Genomic DNA, 6,000 nt, shown 5'->3' on the forward strand with positions numbered 1-6,000 from the left:
ATTAAGTCCTACAAGTTTGAACTGTTGTTCTATTTTTATTATCTGTATTATTAGTTATTTTTCAAAGATGAGGGAATTCTGGATGCCTCAGAATCTTGAGTCTATAGTTAGAATTTACCTGTAAATGTGTGAATTGAATTTCTTGTATTCCAAATCATTGCCCACTCCAATTCCCTACAAACAGGAGTACTAGTTTCTACATGTTTTCACAAGTATTATGAGAATTACCTACACAAAAGATCCTCTAAAAAAAAGGCACAATAAAGGCAAAGTCGAGCCTCCTCTATTTTACAGTGAAGAATTGTGGTCATCTCTGATGCTACACTTCAGGAGCCTCTATTACCACAGAGATCAGAGGGCCAGCTGATGAGACGAAGACAAGGTGATGTCTTTCAGCTACTGTACAAAAACTTCATCCGTATCTCCAGTTCCCACACTGCCCTTTCGTCATCACCAAGGCAGTGTGGGTGGAAGGCTGGCAACCTGGCAACCATACTGCCTTGGCCCTTCTCTTCTCCTGACCCCATTCTACTCTTTTGTGACATCCCTCCTCTTCCCTTCCCCCTCTAAGGGTACACTAGACTTCTATGTGAAACAACTACATAACCAAATAAACGTGACAACTGTAAGAATCCTTCTCCCTTGTAATTTGCCCTAGATGCCAAATTCTCTCAGTAATGGCCCTAACTCAAATGTTATATTACACTTTGATTAATGCTAGGAAATAACATCCTGGATATATGAGGGCTGAGCAGAAAGTTATTGTGCTTTGAACTTTCAGTTGAAAAATTTTCTAAAACAATTAACACTTTTGTAAGTACATCATAAATGAAGCCTTCTTTGATAAAGGATCTCTTCCAGGATGAGCAGACATAGCACATGGTTTTTTATGTAGAATTCCCATCCTGATTCAGTACAACCTTCTGGGGACCTATAGCAAATTATTTAACTTCTCTGGGACCCCATTTTTCCCTCAGTAACTTTCAGTGGAGGGTGCCTGGCTTGCTCAGTTAAGCGTCTGCCTTCGGCTTAGGTCATGATCCCAGGGTTCTGGGATCAAGTCCTATATCAGGCTCCCTGCTCAGTGAGGAGTCTGCTTCTCCCTCTACCATCCCCACTGACTGTCATCTCTTGTCTCAAATAAATAAGTAAAATCTTTAAAAAATAATTTTCAGGGGTGCCTTGGTGGCTCAGTGGGCTAAAGCCTCTGCCATCAGCTCAGGTCATGATCCCCAGGGTCCTGGGATTGAGCCCCACATCGGGCTCTCTGCTCTGGAGCCTGCTTCCCCTACTCCCCTGCCTGCCTCTCTGCCTACTTGTGATCTCTGTCAAATAAATAAATAAAATCTTTGGGACGCCTGGGTGGCTCAGTTGGTTAAGCAGCTGCCTTCGGCTCAGGTCATGATCCCAGCGTCCTGGGATCGAGTCCCACATCGGGCTCCTTGCTCGGCAGGGAGTCTGCTCCTCCCTCTGCCTCTGCCTGCCATTCTGTCTGCCTGTGTTCACGCGCGCTCTCTCTCTCTGACAAAAAAAAAAAAAAAATCTTTAAAAATAATAATAATTTTCAGTGGAAAATTATGAAAAATCTGAAAGTGGCCATTCAATAAATGCTAATTTCCTCATATTATAACAGAACTAATAATACTTTTCTACTTCCATATATTATTTGGGACATTGGAAGATACAACAAATCTTCTCCTGAGGCAAGGGAAATAAAAGTAAAAATAAACTATTGGGACTACATCAAAATAAAAAGCTTCTGGACAGTAAAGGAAACCAACAAAACTGGAAGACAAGACAACCTACTGAATGGAAGAAGATATTTGTAAATGACATATCTGGTAAGGGATTGGTATCCAAATACATAAAGACCTTACACAACTTAACACCCCAAAAGTAATCCAATTAAAAATGGGCAGAAGACATGAACATTTTTCCAAAGACATATAGATGGCTAACAGATACATGAAAAGATGCTTAACCCCACTCATCATCAGGTAAATGCAAATCAAAACCACAATGAGCTCTCACTTGACAACTGTCAGAATCAACAACACAAGAAGCAACAATTGTTGGTGAGGATGTGGAGAAAAAGGAACCCTTTTGAGCTGTTGGTGGGAATGCAAACTGGTGCAGCCACTGTGGAAGACAGTATGAAGATTCATCAAAAAGTTAAAAACAGAATTACCATATGATCTAATAATTCCACTACTAGGTATTGACCCCCCAAAACACGGAAACACTAATTCAAAAAAATACATGCACTCCTATGTTTATTGCAGTATTTAAAATAGCCAGATTATGGAAGCAGTCCAAGTGTCCATCGACAGATGGATTGATAAAGAAGATGTGGGGTGTGTGTGTGTGTGTGTGTGTGTCTATACATGTGTGCATAGAATATTACTCAGCCATAAAAAAGAATGAAATCTTGCCATTTGCGGCAACATGGATGGATCTAAAAAGTATAATGTTAAGTGAAATAAGTCAGTCAGAAAAAGACAAATACCATATGATTTCACTCATATGAGGAATTTAAGAATCAAAACGAACAAAGCGGGGAAAAACAGACAAACCAAAAACAGACTCAGACAGAGAGCAAACCGACCATGCTGGGGCGGGAAAAAGTAAAGGGATTAAGAGTAAACTTACCTTGATTAGCACTGAGTAATATATGGAACTGCTGAATCACTATACTATACACTCGAAACTAATATAACACTGTATGTTAACTATACCAGAATTTTTAGAAAGAGGACAAATCTTGAAACAAACGTAAATTTAAGACATCTTTATTACTATCAATCTGAGCTTTCTATCAGTCAGGGTCTAACAAGGGAACATGAGAACCACTTGAGAATTTAAAACAGAGCGACTTCAAAGCAGTAAACGGGTGATGAAAGAAATGAGAGGCCCACCAGGGAATGGTGGGGCAAATCAGAGGTTAGCATGGGAGCAAAAAAATCTACCACTGGAAGAGAAAAGGGGAGGAAATATGTTGCTACCAGTATCCAAGGCCGAAGGTACCAGGAAGAAACTAAAAACAAGATGGCCTGACTGGCAGAAGCAACAGAAGAGATGCTTCCAGAGACCACCCACTCCTCCAACTTCCCCAAGCAAAAATAAAGGGAGGAAAACCCTACGTTGTTCTTCCTCCTGCCCTCTAATCTCCTTCCAGTTCCTCTCACCTGCTAACCCAGACAGAAACTGCTGACACAGAGGCCTGTTAAGGAAAGAAGTCTGCAAGTGTCAGCTCTTCACAAGACACAGCAAAGAAGGGAAGGGTGAGGAATGGATCTGAGGGCAAATAGGTCCAGGATCAGCAGAAACATCGACTCTGTTCATAAATGATGATGGAGAAGGAAGAGGACACAGGACCAAGTCAGTACTCCCCCTATATAAATGCCAGAAACTGGCTTTTAAAAGGTTATTATTCTTAAATTATTTCCTATCCAATTGGTTTGCTTCTTGTGAGCTTAAAATAGATGAGGAAGAAAGAAAAAGTCATATAAAAAGATCAATTATGACCAAAAAAAATCAATTATGGTTTTACTACATATCCTATTTTACTTACTCAAATCAAAATTTAACAATTACATTTATCCTTTTTAGGGATGCATGGGTATGTATGTATCCCCCCATTTATATTAATAAATTTTTATTATTATATATTGATTCATATGAATTACTTATATTCTCTAAGTACACAGAATATATTAGAATATATAATTTATTTATATATATATTTCGTATATATCCACATCAAAGTGTTTTCCTCCCCTACTAGTCCACTGAATGGTCCTTTGAGGCTAGCAAGTTCTATACCTCATGGACTATTCCAACACAGCAGATGAGGAAATTAAGACTCCAGAGGCTAAGTGATTTGCTCACTTTCACCAGCTAATTAATGAATGAGGCAGGGCTATAACCCAAATCTTCATGGTTACTCATTAAACTACACCAAGTGTCTGCCCAACCATTAAAGATTTTCCAATTTTAAAATGTGTTTGTGCTGTCAACTAGATGTAACTTAGCAACACAAAATTAAATTCGATTTAAAGGTTTTTCTATGATAGGAAAAGCAGAAGAGAACTTTTTATTTTTAAGGAATTTCTATGCCTATAGAAATGCATGGAGACAAATGCACATGTATACACGCATACAAAAGAGATTAAACATATCTGGAAACTGCCTACTTATATCTACTGAACCTAAATCTATCCTTCCACTGACCAAGCAATCCTACTCCTAAGTACATGTGTATACCCAAATAACTTCATTGTGGCCTTATGCATAACACCTTAAAATCAAAGTATCCCAAATGTTCATCAAGAGTAAACTGAACAGGGGCACCTGGGTAGCTCAGTCGGTTAAGCATCTGCCTTCAGCTCAGGTCATGAACCCAGGGTCCTGGGATCAAGCCCCGAATTAGGCTCCCTGCTCAGCAAGGAGGCTGCTTCTCCCTTCTCCCACTGCCCCTCCTCTGGTGCTCACTTGCTCTCTCTCAGAAATAAATAAAAACTTAAAAATAAATAAACAAACAAATAAAGAGTAAACTGAATAAACTAGGGTATAGCCTTATAGTGGAATACTATATAACAAATGAAAAAGGTACAAAAAGATATTTTTTAAGTACATACTAAATGATTCTGTTTATATTAAGTTCAAAAGCACAGCAAAACTGATCCACATACTTTAAGTCAGATATAAGTAACCACATTTGGGAGTAGTAGGGAGCAGGAGGGAGGGCCTCTGGGATGCTGTGAAAATTTATTGAGGCTATACAATTATGATCTATGCACTTTTTTATGCATGCTACGTACTGATTTTTAAAAAGTGTCATCAATCAAAGTAAATACCTCCTTCACAAAAAGAATTAATTTCTACAATACCAGTACAGAAGAGGAGGGGGCACAAAACTCTGTGACTAAGGGTAAATTTCTCAAGACACAAAAAGCATTAATCATAAAAGAAAAAAACATAAATCAGCCTCATCAAAATGAAAACTTCTAAAAATTAAAATCATCAAAATATGCATTAAGAAAGTGAACAGGAAAGAATCAGTCGGGAATGAATCATAATATGTAGAACAGACAAAAGAACTTGTATCCCCAGTACAGAATTCTTACAAATCAATAAGAAGAAAACAAATAACCCAATTTCAAAACAGGCAAAAGCCTTGAATATTTCTTTCACAAAGTAAGTGATCAGTAAGTATTGTTGAAAAAGTATTCAACATCACCAGTGATAAATTTAAAGCAAATTAAAGTCACAATAAGATACTACAACATATTTACCAGCATGTCTAATATGAAAAAGACTGAGAGTACCAAAGCATTTATAGCAACCAGTCTGGCAGGCTCATTTAAAGTTAATACATACAGTTTATATATGACCCAGCAATTTCATTCCCCAGGTACTTACTGTTGAGAGATTAAAACACATGTCACTCACACACAAAAAAATACATAAATGAATGTTCACAGAAGCTTTTACATAACAGTCAAAAACTGGAAACAACACAAATGTTCATCAGTAAGAGAATGGATAACTGGTATATTAAGACATACAATGGAATATTAGCACGTTTAAAAAAATTAAAAACTGGGACACCTGGGTGGCTCAGTTGGTTAAGCGGCTGCCTTCGGCTCAGGTCATGATCCCAGCATCCTGGGATCGAGTCCCACATCGGGCTCCTTGCTCGGCAGGGAGCCTGCTTCTCCCTGTGCCTCTAGCCTGCCACTCTGTCTGCCTGTGCTTGTGCTCTGTCTCTCTCTCTAACAAACAAATAAAATCTTAAAAAAATTAAAAACTATGGGGCGCCTGGGTGGCTCAGTGGGTTAAGCCGCTGCCTTCGGCTCAGGTCATGATCTCAGGGTCCTGGGATCGAGTCCCACATCGGGCTCTCTGCTCAGCAGGGAGCCTGCTTCCTCCTCTCTCTCTGCCTGCCTCTCTGCCTGCTTGTGATCTCTGTCTGTCAAATAAATAAATAAAATCTTTAAA

At 38.9% G+C, this 6,000-nt stretch overlaps 1 protein-coding gene across 3 annotated transcripts in view; it reads right to left on the reverse strand.

The window, feature by feature from the left end:
• Nucleotides 1–6,000, reverse strand: part of BBS4 (Bardet-Biedl syndrome 4) — a 56,643-nt gene that overhangs the window by 24,641 nt on the left and 26,002 nt on the right. The window lies entirely within an intron of this gene.

Source organism: Mustela nigripes, chromosome 13 (genome assembly GCF_022355385.1).
Source record: "Mustela nigripes isolate SB6536 chromosome 13, MUSNIG.SB6536, whole genome shotgun sequence".
In the NCBI taxonomy this organism is placed as follows: Eukaryota; Metazoa; Chordata; class Mammalia; order Carnivora; family Mustelidae; genus Mustela; species Mustela nigripes.